This window comes from Zootermopsis nevadensis, unplaced genomic scaffold (assembly GCF_977971745.1).
Source record: "Zootermopsis nevadensis isolate Lab colony 2312 unplaced genomic scaffold, Znev_1.0 Znev_ptg000021l, whole genome shotgun sequence".
Lineage (NCBI taxonomy): Eukaryota > Metazoa > Arthropoda > Insecta > Blattodea > Termopsidae > Zootermopsis > Zootermopsis nevadensis.
In genome coordinates, this window is record NW_028259153.1 from 1,065,232 (window position 1) to 1,079,329 (window position 14,098).

Here is a 14,098-nt window from a genome sequence, read left to right on the forward strand (position 1 = left end):
TTCTCGATGTTCATTTATCTCCTTCTCTCCTTTCTTCCGTATTCCTTTGACTGTTCTGTTATCATTTTCTCTCTCCTTTCAAATTTCAAAATTACACTAAAAACTAATGCATCTTACTTACATCGTCAAACTTACACCAATCGACAGACACACTGAAAGTTTTGTGCACACATCTCAGAGAGACTCGAAATGCTGTCCGCGAGTCGCAGATGCCGAGACGATAATCCGTCTCGTCCCAAACTTAGTGGAGAGTCTCCCTAGTGATGGCATCCATATCAGTTCTGATTCCCCGCCATAAATGTGACAAAGATTTCGGCGTAATTTGATTCTCGGGCCTGGTCGTTCCATGTGAAATTGTATGCGAAATGCAGACTCCTCCTTCCCTAACTTGTCTGTTGTGGGCTGGCCATTTTGAAAATTAGTGACATCTAGCGGAGCTTCGTAAAACTACAGTCATCCTGGTCATTTGAGATAAAAATTGAATATTTTTTTGTATCGCCTGTTGAGGGTGTGAAGTTCTAAGAACGTCTCATTTGTTTTCTGTGTAATTTTTAAAGCGTCAAGTTCCTTAGTGCTCACCCTGTATAATTTCAATCACACAGAACTTATTTTATGTTCAAAATAAATTGCTAAATTCGGCTCGCTACCTGACTAAACCACATTCTATTAAGTAACTTCATAAAGTCACATTATATAGGATTATAGACACGTTGTAAGTAGTAATGTAATAATACATTTATACTCATACAACCATTACACAGAACTTATTCCATTAAAACTTTATGTATTTTATGACAATTTGAAGTTTTCTCAGACCAATCTCGCAGAATATTGCGTTCTGCAACATTGTACAGAACATCTTGCCATCTACAGCCATCTTATTTATTAAGTCAGGGGTCGGCAACACATTTCACCACGCCAGGCGCTCCTTTTGGGAATTTCTCGGCCAATATCGTCTTTAGGAACTACTCGGTTCTTGGTTCGGAGTTTGCTATCTGCTTCGACACAAGGTATGTTCGGTTATTGGAACAGGCCGACTTGTTGCAAAGTCCAGAAATCACTGCTGGCCAAATGAATCGATTCCTGTAGCCCTAATCCTTTCACGAGTTTCATATTGTCGATAAAACGGGTGGGAGATCTACCTCTTGGTCGAATTCGGTTCGTTTTCCCTTCAGTTACATGTTTAGCTCCGTGTCCGAAGTATTCTAAGTAGGACTCTTCTGATTCCGGAGGAAAGACGTGTTTGAATGTTAAGTTATTCAGTTACGAAGTTATTTGTGCGGTGTCGTGTCCAGGGTATTCTTATATTATTCGGTAAACCCGCATTTCGAAGGCGTCTGTTCGTCGTTGATCATTATTTTTATTGTTCAAATTTCCGCTCCGTGGGATGCAATTCAGAAGATCAATAAAGAAACCAGTCCGAGTTTATTGTTCTCTGATGCACATTCAACACGAAACAAGCACCTGGCTCGAATCAGAGGGCACTTGGATGATTTCCGTTTCATTTACATGTTTCCGGAACAGTAAAGTTGCTCCTGAGCCTCACGTTGAGGGCCTCATGTTGTTCATCTCTGTGTTAAGTCAAATGCCGGATCCTATTTCCTGTTTGAGGCGATTGGACCAGGACGGAGACCGGTGGAGGACTTTGGTTAATTCGGTGATGCAACTTCGACTTCTCTAAGCCATCTAGTTAGTTAGTTAGTTGAAGATTGCTGTCTTCTGGGTTATTGCGCAGAGAATCCTGGTAGATTTCCATCAACGTTTCAGTGGTCATGCTGTCTTCGTCATCACCCTCATTACTGAGGCATTATGATCTCTGAAACGTCGGTAAGCACTAGCCTTGTAATCATGGGGTCCCGGGTTCAATTCCCGGTGGTGTTCAGATTTATAACTTGTGTTGGGCAAGGCCGTGGTCTAGGCAACACGGAGTTTTCCTCCGTGGCATCCCAACAATTACTCCATTCACACACAGAAGAAGGCAATGGCAAACCACTTCTGGATCATCTGCCAAGAACGTATATGAACAGGTCCCAGTCCGAGAAAAGGATGGAAGGATCCTGTTCATATGGACCTGTCGCCAGACAGAACACTAAAAAGAATCCCATTTAAAACACGGTTTGAACTAGAGAATCAAACAAACAGAGATCTGGCTTTTCTAGTATGATACAGGTAGACGCCCGCAAAATATCATCAGAAGCAAACAAATGTGTAATTTCAATTTTTACCTAACAGAATATTACAACGTGTCAGTGGTTAAACTGAGGCTCTGAATCCATTTGATTCAAATTCAAATCAATGGGATTTAGACAGGCAACACCTAACGTACGCTGATTACTGAATATTACGATTAGAAGATAACCCCTTAGATTGTATAACGCTATTCAAATGGATATTTAATAAACAACGTGCGAGGACATAGACTAGATTAACGTGGTTGTGGATTTGGTCCACTGGCCAGCTCCTGTGACCACGTGGTTTATTAGCTTAATTTATATTTTACTTAAAGACGACTTTGATGGATCAGATCATGGTTTCCTAAATAAGAAACAGAAGAACAACGATTTCATTCTATTCAGGTGGCTGCTAGTTCGTACCTTGGACAGGTTACAGGCCATTTCCTGGCCTTTCTTGTTATTTTAATCAAACAACAAAGGCAGCGTTTGAAACAGACGAAAATATATTTTTTTTTACAAATATATAACTGTAAATTTTTAATATTCACATTCCGATGTTTCTCTTGAATGTTAGTTGATAATCCAGCCAGAGTGATCCACTGCGATGGATTCAGGATTCGCAGTTCAAGTCACAGAGTCAAAATAAAGACTCGCGAGTTGCGAACAGGTGTACCAACATGCAGCACTCACGTGTTTCCGTAGTTCTCTCGTCCTGAATTTCACAAAAAATATTCTAGTCAGTCAACCTATACAATAAAGTTCTGTGACTTAATTTGTCATTCTTTAAAAAATTCTTATTTGTGCTCAGATATCTGTCCCAAGATTTGGTAACTTAACTCGAGTCCAATTCTCATGGTTCTTATTACAAACATCAGGATTGTACCTTACAATATAGAACAGTTGCTTTTCTTAATTTATTGTCCGAACACAGCCATCGGCCAACGGAAAAATGTAATTGGATACAGTTTTACCTACGACGTGAATCAATTTTTGAAAAATATTGTCAGTAATTAACTTTCTGGAGCATTTGTTATAAATATTGGTTTGTTACATTCGCTGTTATAACAGTTAATTCCCAGACTGGTAATTACTTCCCCCCCTCTCGTATTCAGTTTAATCACAACCCAAGTCTTTATTGTCAATCTCATTTTCCTCTACTACATAACTTACAAAACTCATTAGCAGTCAGACTAATTTCCATGTAACATATTGCAACCTTCTTAAATGTATCGCGCAAGAGGCATGAAACGTAATGACATCTGTGGACCGTAGTCGAAACTACTACTACAAGAACTCGTATCAGTCATACCCACTACTGCGAGTAGATGTCGCACAAAGTCGTCAGCGGTCAGGTCACGTGATCCTTTGGGCCAGTCACAAAGCAGCTGTACATACAATTATTGATGAAAGTATAATATCTGCACGCAACGTGCGATAAATTATGTCTTCGTCACATTATAAGTATTCATTCATAGCTAACAACATGTTTAAAGTAATATTTTGAAGCGAAAGACAACTCAGAATTATTCCTAATGTGATGCAATGACTAATACTCTCAAACTGCATTCATGTTAATAATAGTGCTGCTAGTGGTAAATCAGTTAGAGGGCAACAAATATTCTGTCACATAAATAGGTCAGTAATGAAATAATAACACTTTTATTTTTTTTCCCGGTGACTGACGTGTACTATAGCAGTTGCATGACTCGTTATGTACACGTCAGGTCTCTTGCACATATCAAGTTTGTTCAGTGACACGAAATACATCATTATATCTTAAAAATGAGTAATTACAGACCATTTACTCAATTCCTGGGAGAATGTGTGTGGCAATCGCTGATTTGCTTCATTGCACACTTTTTTAACACAGGGAATAAGCCATCATTTTGTATCTCTCTCCATTTTCTCAAAAATCCAGTATACAAAATGTTATGTTGGCAGACGTGTATTCCTTTTGCGAACAGCGTGGGGGAACTTAACCTCCCTTTTATCTCACTCACATAATTCATGAGGTTACGTGTGTAGGTAAGAAGTGATTAGCTTGACTCTTTAGTGACTCTTATAGTGTTCAGGTTACCCACTCCGTCTGATGTCAGAGTGTACATAAAACACATACAAAATTTTCGTTCTTGGGTATATCATCTTGTACATTTCATAAAAATCTTTAAATATGTAATTAGTGTATGTTTTCTCCAAATTATGCCCATGAATCTGTAGTCTAGAAAATTTAGTTAGTTTATAGTTTCATAGTTGCCATTCCATCATAATCTGATGGGTATTAAGATCTGAGTGAATGTGTCATTCTCCTTATCTCAGCTTCAGAGGTTTGAATAATTTTAATTAGAAGGACGTTTTAAAAATTAAATTACATCTTTTGCAACTGTAAGTGTCCTAATAGCATTAGTAACATTTTCTGGAAATTTGTTTTTTTTTTCCAGAACAGTTCAGTTACATTTAAGTTTCCTGTATCCTTTATTTCATACCAGAAGCTGAAATTGTATCTTTGTTTCACTATTTACTTCTGTGAAGCCATGTTTCATAGGCACTATTTCAGTTACTTCAACAATATTAACCATTTTAAGAAATTTGCCAAAATGGCCTTTCCTTATTTGAGAGGCAAATCATGAATAATATTTAATATCAAAAAAAAAAAAACATTTTCATGCATTTTTGCACGTTGTATCGAAGTGACTTAGAAACTGCTTTTTTTTAGATATATGCATTAATCTACTATGTGGAAAAGACGTGGATCAACAAATAACCAAACATCACAAAATCAGTAAATAAATATATTAGCATAACCAAGAATAAATACAAGAGACAATAAAAATAACAAACAAAACATACACTGGACCGACGTCGGATGCATGACGCAATAGGGCCACAGTTTTATAAAGGAAAAGAACTTTCAGGAGCGGACGTCTCCACCCGCACAGTTCCAACACCCCAGAGCCAAAAGATTTTCTTTTTGGAAAAGGCCGAACTAGAATTTCTAGTAGCGTAACCTTTTGGTTACCGCTGCTCATGGTTTGTATATATACAGGTTTACAAATGTTTAATACCAAATCAGTACCGTTTAGGGTAATCTGAGGAAGCCGGAGGAAAAACCTGGATGCTGATACCAGAGAGTACTTAAGCGATGAGTTTAAAATAAGGCGGGGAAATAAGATGCCCGAAATTGAACTGGAGTTTGAGCAGCTAAGAGGCAGGTGATCTTGACTTCTCCGGATACAACACGCAATCCAGCCAAGACGAAGATATCGCCACGTCCGGGACCTCAGGGCGGAGGGACAGATACAACGAAGGCCGAGATATCGCAGTCCGAAATATTACCAACATCGATTAAACAATTTTCCATTCCTAGTGCATTCAGTCCGATTTGTGATCCCACAGTAATGGGTCCAGATTACAGCACGCAACGTTTCTTAGTAAATGTGCCAAAATTGTAAAGAGAAAATAAAATAAGCTACAGACAAAAACATCTAACTTAGTTATATTAAGCCTGTACAGAGCACCATCAGGTAATTTTAAACAATTTTTAAGGGGAGGAGATGCTACTCTAAAAGTATCTGTTCAATTAAAAAACAGAATTTTTAATCTGTGGTGACATGAATGTAGACTATCTCAATTAAAACGGACGAAAAAACATTTAAAATCATTACTAGCAACATATAATTTGATATACTGCTGGAAATTGTCTGAAAAGCGCACAAAACCAAATTTTTTTTAAACAAATTCGAAAAAAAATTGAATGTGAATTTTTTAAAAAAAATATGTTTTGTGCGCTTTGTGGATGATTTCAAGCATTTTTTGATTTTTCGATAATTTTCGAAATTTTCAAAATTCTCCCCACTTAATACCTTGCAGAACCAATCTCTTTCAGACTGTCTCTTTGCACTGTGTCTCTGCCTCACACGGCAAAAGACGTTCAGTCTCTGAAAAGCCCAGGTGTGGGAGTCACCACGAAAGACAGGGACCGAGACGGGCAGACACACGGACGGCCAAACACCGAGTCCTGCAGAGGTCTGTTGATTCAGACACCGAGGCAGTCAGCAACATCTTGAGATAGTGGCTGATCAAGGCAGAGACAGGCGGTGGCATTCACAGAGGCTGGCATGCATCTCTTCCGGAGTTCTGAAAATTGTTGAAAATTTTCGAAAAATCAAAAAATGCTGGAAATTGTCTGAAAAGCGCACAAAACCGAAAATTCTTGAAACATTCGAAAAAAATTTTGAATGTGAAATTTTTTAAAAACTGTATGTTTTGTGCGCTTTTTGGATGATTTCCACCATTTTATGATTTTTCGATAATTTACGAAATTTTCAAAATCCTCCCCACCTAATACCTTGCAGAAACGTTCTCTTTCAGACCGTGTCTTTGCACTGTGTCTCTGACGAACGCGGTCGTTGCCTCACACGGCATTTGAAGTGCATTCTCTGAAAACGCCAGGTGTGGGAGTCACCACGTAAGGCAGAGAACGAGACGGTCAGTCACACGGTCGGCCACCCCGAGTCATGTAGAGGATTGTTGATGCAGACACCGAGGCAGTCAGCAACCGGGAAAGATAGAGGCCTAGCACGGCAGAGACAGGCGGTGGCATTCACCGAGGCCGGCACGGATCTCTTCGGGAGAGTTTTAAAACAAGACGAAAATTTTCAAAATTTTCGAAAAATAAAAAAATGCTGGAAATTGTATGAAAAGCACACAAATCCGAAATTTTTTTAAAATTCGATATTAAATTTTTAATGTGAAATTATTCAAAAATTGTATGTTTTGTGCGCTTTTTGGATGATTTCCACCTTTTTTTGATTTTTCGATAATTTTCAAAAATTTCCCCACCTAATACTTTGCAGAACCGATCTCTTTCACACTGCCTCAATGCACTGTGACGAACGCGGTCGTTGAGAACTCACTTGTACCAAGTCTTGAAAATTCGCATGTCCCAAGTCGTGAGAAGTCACATATCCCAAGTTTTGAGAAGTCACTTGTACCAAGTCTTGAGAAGTCACTTGCCCCAAGACTTGAGAAGTCACTTGTCCCAACTCTTGAGAAGTCACATGTCCCAAGACTTGAGAAGAAACTTATCTCAAGTCGTGAGAAGTAACCTGACCCAAGTCTTGAGAAATCACTTGCAACATGTCTGGAGAAGTCACCTGACCCAACTATTGAGAAGTCACGTGTCCCTAGTCTTCAGAAGTCACTTATCCCAAGTGTTGAGAAGTCACCTGTCACAAGTCTTGAGAAGTCAACTGAAAGAAGTGTTGAGAATTCAACTGCCCCAAGTCTTGAGAAAGTCACATGTCCCAAGTCTTGAGAAATCACCTGTCCCAAGTATTGAGAAGTCACATGTTCCAAGTGTTGAGAAGTCACTTGTCCCAAGCGTTGAGAAGTCACTTGTCCCAAGTCTTGAGATGTCACTTGTCCCAAGTCTTGAGAAGTCCTTGTCCCAAGTCTTGAGAAGTTCTTGTCCCAAGTTTTGAGAAGTCAATTGTCCCAAGTCTTGAGAAGTCACTCGTCCCAAGTCTTGAGAAGTTCTTGTCCCAAGTCTTGAGAAGTCACTCGTACCAAGTCCTGAGAAGTCACTCGTTCCAAGTCTTGAGAAGTCACTCGTACCAAGTCTTGAGAAGTTCTTGTCCCAAGTCTTGAGAAGTCACTTGTCCCAAGTCTTGAGAAGTTCTTGTCCCAAGTCTTGAGAAGTTCTTGTCCCAAGTCTTGAGAAGTCACTCGTCCCAAGCCTTGAGAAGTCTCTCGTCCCAAGACTTGAGAAGTTCTTGTCCCAAGTCTTGAGAAGTCACTTGTCCCAAGTCTTGAGAAGTTCTTGTCCCAAGTCTTGAGAAGTCACTTGTCCCAAGTCTTGAGAAGTCACTCGTCCCAAGTCTTGAGAAGTTCTTGTCCCAAGTCTTGAGAAGTCACTCGTTCCAAGTCTTGAGAAGTTCTTGTCCCAAGTCTTGAGAAGTCACTCGTTCCAAGTCCTGAGAAGTCACTCGTTCCAAGTCTTGAGAAGTCACTCGTCCCAAGTCTTGAGAAGTCACTTGTCCCAAGTCTTGAGAAGTCACTTGTCCCAAGTCTTGAGAAGTTCTTGTCCCAAGTCTTGAGAAGTCACTCGTCCCAAGCCTTGAGAAGCCTCTCGTCCCAAGTCTTGAGAAGTTCTTGTACCAAGTCTTGAGAAGTCACATGTCCCAAGTCATGAGAAGTTCTTGTCCCAAGTCTTGTCTGCTTGTTTACGGCTATGCCTCACCCGTCTTAGCTGAATTCAATTTTTTTCAAAAATTTCGAAAATTCTTAGTTTTCTTCGCGTTTCACGCCATTTGCAGTCGTTTTTAATTTTTTTAAAATTTCGACAATTTTTGAAAATTTTCAAAGGGGTACCCCTTTGAGAAATTTCAATTTTTTCGAAAAATTTCGAAAAATCGAAAAACGTGGCAAATCGTCCAAAAAGCGCACAAAACTAAGAATTTTTGAAAATTTTCAACTTTCAATTTTTTTCCGAATTTTTCGAAAATTTTTGGTTTTGTGCGCATTTCAGAGCGTTTGCAGCGTTTTTCGATTTTTCGAAAAATTTCAAATTTTTCAAAATTCCACCACCTCATGCTTCGCGGAATCGGATTCTCTCGGACTGTTTCTGATGTAAAAGTCACCTGTCCCAAGTCTTGAGAAGTCACATGTCACAAGCATTGAGAAGTCACTAGTCCCAAGTCTTGAGAAGTTCTTGTCCCAAGTCTTGAGATGTCACTTGTGCCAAGTCTTGAGAAGTCCTTGTCCCAAGTCTTGAGAAGTTCTTGTCCCAAGTCTTGAGAAGTCACTTGTCCCAAGTCTTGAGAAGTCACTCGTCCCAAGTCTTGAGAAGTTCTTGTCCCAAGTCTTGAGAAGTCACTCGTCCCTAGTCCTGAGAAGTCACTCGTTCCAAGTCTTGAGAAGTCACTCGTCCCAAGTCTTGAGAAGTTCTTGTCCCAAGTCTTGAGAAGTCACTCGTCCCAAGCCTTGAGAAGTCTCTCGTCCCAAGTCTTGAGAAGTTCTTGTCCCAAGTCTTGAGAAGTCACTTGTCCCAAGTCTTGAGAAGTTCTTGTCCCAAGTCTTGTCTGCTTGTTTACGGCTGTGCCTCACCCGTCTTAGCTGAATTCAATTTTTTTCAAAAATTTCGAAAATTCTTAGTTTTCTTCGCGTTTCATGCCATTTGCAGTCGTTTTTAATTTTCTTAAAATTTCGACAATTTTTGAAAATTTTCAAAGGGGTACTCCTGTGAGAAATTTCAATTTTTTCGAAAAATTTCGAAAAATCGAAAAACGTGGCAAATCGTCCAAAAAGCGCACAAAACTAAGAATTTTTGAAAATTTTCAACTTTTAATTTTTTTCCGAATTTTTCGAAAATTTTTGTTTTTCTGCGCATTTCAGAGCGTTTGCAGCGTTTTTCGATTTTACGAAAAATTTCAAATTTTTCAAAATTCCACCACCTCATGCTTCGCGGAATCGGATTCTCTCGGACTGTTTCTGATGTAAAAGTCACTTGTCCCAAGTCTTGAGAAGTCACATGTCACAAGCATTGAGAAGTCACTAGTCCCAAGACTTGAGAAGTTCTTGTCCCAAGTCTTGAGATGTCACTTGTCCCAAGTCTTGAGAAGTCCTTGTCCCAAGTCTTGAGAAGTTCTTGTCCCAAGTCTTGAGAAGTCACTTGTCCCAAGTCTTGAGAAGTCACTCGTCCCAAGTCTTGAGAAGTTCTTGTCCCAAGTCTTGAGAAGTCACTCGTCCCAAGTCCTGAGAAGTCACTCGTTCCAAGTCTTGAGAAGTCACTCGTCCCAAGTCTTGAGAAGTTCTTGTCCCAAGTCTTGAGAAGTCACTCGTCCCAAGCCTTGAGAAGTCTCTCGTCCCAAGACTTGAGAAGTTCTTGTCCCAAGTCTTGAGAAGTCACTTGTCCCAAGTCTTGAGAAGTTCTTGTCTCAAGTCTTGTCTGCTTGTTTACGGCTGTGCCTCACCCGTCTTAGCTGAATTCAATTTTTTTCAAAAATTTCGAAAATTCTTAGTTTTCTTCGCGTTTCACGCCATTTGCAGTCGTTTTTAATTTTTTTAAAATTTCGACAATTTTTGAAAATTTTCAAAGGGGTACCCCTTTGAGAAATTTCAATTTTTTCGAAAAATTTCGAAAAATCGAAAAACGTGGCAAATCGTCCAAAAAGCGCACAAAACTAAGAATTTTTGAAAATTTTCAACTTTTAATTTTTTTTCCGAATTTTTCGAAAATTTTTCGTTTTGTGAGCATTTCAGAGCGTTTGCAGCGTTTTTCGATTTTTCGAAAAATTTCAAATTTTTCAAAATTCCACCACCTCATGCTTCGCGGAATCGGATTCTCTCGGACTGTTTCTGATGTAAAAGTCACCTGTCCCAAGTCTTGAGAAGTCACATGTCAGAAGCATTGAGAAGTCACTAGTCCCAAGTCTTGAGAAGTTCTTGTCCCAAGTCTTGAGATGTCACTTGTCCCAAGTCTTGAGAAGTCCTTGTCCCAAGTCTTGAGAAGTTCTTGTCCCAAGTCTTGAGAAGTCAATTGTCCCAAGTCTTGAGAAGTCACTCGTCCCAAGTCTTGAGAAGTTCTTGTCCCAAGTCTTGAGAAGTCACTCGTCCCAAGTCCTGAGAAGTCACATGTCACAAGCATTGAGAAATCACTAGTCCCAAGTCTTGAGAAGTTCTTGTCCCAAGTCTTGAGATGTCACTTGTCCCAAGTCTTGAGAAGTCCTTGTCCCAAGTCTTGAGAAGTTCTTGTCCCAAGTCTTGAGAAGTCACTTGTCCCAAGTCTTGAGAAGTCACTCGTCCCAAGTCTTGAGAAGTTCTTGTCCCAAGTCTTGAGAAGTCACTCGTCCCAAGTCCTGAGAAGTCACTCGTTCCAAGTCTTGAGAAGTCACTCGTCCCAAGTCTTGAGAAGTTCTTGTCCCAAGTCTTGAGAAGTCACTCGTCCCAAGCCTTGAGAAGTCTCTCGTCCCAAGACTTGAGAAGTTCTTGTCCCAAGTCTTGAGAAGTCACTTGTCCCAAGTCTAGAGAAGTTCTTGTCTCAAGTCTTGTCTGCTTGTTTACGGCTGTGCCTCACCCGTCTTAGCTGAATTCAATTTTTTTCAAAAATTTCGAAAATTCTTAGTTTTCTTCGCGTTTCACGCCATTTGCAGTCGTTTTTAATTTTTTTAAAATTTCGACAATTTTTGAAAATTTTCAAAGGGGTACCCCTTTGAGAAATTTCAATTTTTTCGAAAAATTTCGAAAAATCGAAAACTGTGGCAAATCGTCCAAAAAGCGCACAAAACTAAGAATTTTTGAAAATTTTCAACTTTTAATTTTTTTCCGAATTTTTCGAAAATTTTTCGTTTTGTGAGCATTTCAGAGCGTTTGCAGCGTTTTTCGATTTTTCGAAAAATTTCAAATTTTTCAAAATTCCACCACCTCATGCTTCGCGGAATCGGATTCTCTCGGACTGTTTCTGATGTAAAAGTCACCTGTCCCAAGTCTTGAGAAGTCACATGTCACAAGCATTGAGAAGTCACTAGTCCCAAGTCTTGAGAAGTTCTTGTCCCAAGTCTTGAGATGTCACTTGTCCCAAGTCTTGAGAAGTCCTTGTCCCAAGTCTTGAGAAGTTCTTGTCCCAAGTCTTGAGAAGTCAATTGCCCAAGTCTTGAGAAGTCACTCGTCCCAAGTCTTGAGAAGTTCTTGTCCCAAGTCTTGAGAAGTCACTCGTCCCAAGTCCTGAGAAGTCACATGTCACAAGCATTGAGAAATCACTAGTCCCAAGTCTTGAGAAGTTCTTGTCCCAAGTCTTGAGATGTCACTTGTCCCAAGTCTTGAGAAGTCCTTGTCCCAAGTCTTGAGAAGTTCTTGTCCCAAGTCTTGAGAAGTCACTTGTCCCAAGTCTTGAGAAGTCACTCGTCCCAAGTCTTGAGAAGTTCTTGTCCCAAGTCTTGAGAAGTCACTCGTCCCAAGTCCTGAGAAGTCACTCGTTCCAAGTCTTGAGAAGTCACTCGTCCCAAGTCTTGAGAAGTTCTTGTCCCAAGTCTTGAGAAGTCACTCGTCCCAAGCCTTGAGAAGTCTCTCGTCCCAAGACTTGAGAAGTTCTTGTCCCAAGTCTTGAGAAGTCACTTGTCCCAAGTCTTGAGAAGTTCTTGTCTCAAGTCTTGTCTGCTTGTTTACGGCTGTGCCTCACCCGTCTTAGCTGAATTCAATTTTTTTCAAAAATTTCGAAAATTCTTAGTTTTCTTCGCGTTTCACGCCATTTGCAGTCGTTTTTAATTTTTTTAAAATTTCGACAATTTTTGAAAATTTTCAAAGGGGTACCCCTTTGAGAAATTTCAATTTTTTCGAAAAATTTCGAAAAATCGAAAAACGTGGCAAATCGTCCAAAAAGCGCACAAAACTAAGAATTTTTGAAAATTTTCAACTTTTAATTTTTTTCCGAATTTTTCGAAAATTTTTGGTTTTCTGCGCATTTCAGAGCGTTTGCAGCGTTTTTCGATTTTTCGAAAAATTTCAAATTTTTCAAAATTCCACCACCTCATGCTTCGCGGAATCGGATTCTCTCGGACTGTTTCTGATGTAAAAGTCACCTGTCCCAAGTCTTGAGAAGTCACATGTCACAAGCATTGAGAAGTCACTAGTCCCAAGTCTTGAGAAGTTCTTGTCCCAATTCTTGAGATGTCACTTGTCCCAAGTCTTGAGAAGTCCTTGTCCCAAGTCTTGAGAAGTTCTTGTCCCAAGTCTTGAGAAGTCACTTGTCCCAAGTCTTGAGAAGTCACTCGTCCCAAGTCTTGAGAAGTTCTTGTCCCAAGTCTTGAGAAGTCACTCGTCCCAAGTCCTGAGAAGTCACTCGTTCCAAGTCTTGAGAAGTCACTCGTCCCAAGTCTTGAGAAGTTCTTGTCCCAAGTCTTGAGAAGTCACTCGTCCCAAGCCTTGAGAAGTCTCTCGTCCCAAGACTTGAGAAGTTCTTGTCCCAAGTCTTGAGAAGTCACTTGTCCCAAGTCTTGAGAAGTTCTTGTCTCAAGTCTTGTCTGCTTGTTTACGGCTGTGCCTCACCCGTCTTAGCTGAATTCAATTTTTTTCAAAAATTTCGAAAATTCTTAGTTTTCTTCGCGTTTCACGCCATTTGCAGTCGTTTTTAACTTTTTTAAAATTTCGACAATTTTTGAAAATTTTCAAAGGGGTACCCCTTTGAGAAATTTCAATTTTTTCGAAAAATTTCGAAAAATCGATAAACGTGGCAAATCGTCCAAAAAGCGCACAAAACTAAGAATTTTTGAAAATTTTCAACTTTTAATTTTTTTCCGAATTTTTCGAAAATTTTTGGTTTTGTGCGCATTTCAGAGCGTTTGCAGCGTTTTTCGATTTTTCGAAAAATTTCAAATTTTTCAAAATTCCACCACCTCATGCTTCGCGGAATCGGATTCTCTCGGACTGTTTCTGATGTAAAAGTCACCTGTCCCAAGTCTTGAGAAGTCACATGTCACAAGCATTGAGAAGTCACTAGTCCCAAGTCTTGAGAAGTTCTTGTCCCAAGTCTTGAGATGTCACTTGTCCCAAGTCTTGAGAAGTCCTTGTCCCAAGTCTTGAGAAGTTCTTGTCCCAAGTCTTGAGAAGTCAATTGTCCCAAGTCTTGAGAAGTCACTCGTCCCAAGTCTTGAGAAGTTCTTGTCCCAAGTCTTGAGAAGTCACTCGTCCCAAGTCCTGAGAAGTCACATGTCACAAGCATTGAGAAGTCACTAGTCCCAAGTCTTGAGAAGTTCTTGTCCCAAGTCTTGAGATGTCACTTGTCCCAAGTCTTGAGAAGTCCTTGTCCCAAGTCTTGAGAAGTTCTTGTCCCAAGTCTTGAGAAGTCACTTGTCCCAAGTCTTGAGAAGTCACTCGTCCCAAGTCTTGAGAAGTTCTTGTCCCAAGTCTTGAGAAGTCACTCGTCCCAAGTC

The 14,098-nt window shown here is 39.9% G+C and overlaps 1 long non-coding RNA gene across 1 annotated transcript in view; it reads right to left on the reverse strand.

The window, feature by feature from the left end:
* Positions 1 to 2,654: 2,654 nt before the first annotated feature.
* The window catches only part of LOC147873091 (uncharacterized), a 106,638-nt gene continuing 95,194 nt past the window's right edge, over positions 2,655 to 14,098 (reverse strand). The window contains exon 2 of the long non-coding RNA XR_015536197.1: positions 2,655 to 2,886. This is a non-coding gene — a long non-coding RNA (uncharacterized LOC147873091). The remainder of the gene's footprint in view (positions 2,887 to 14,098) is intronic.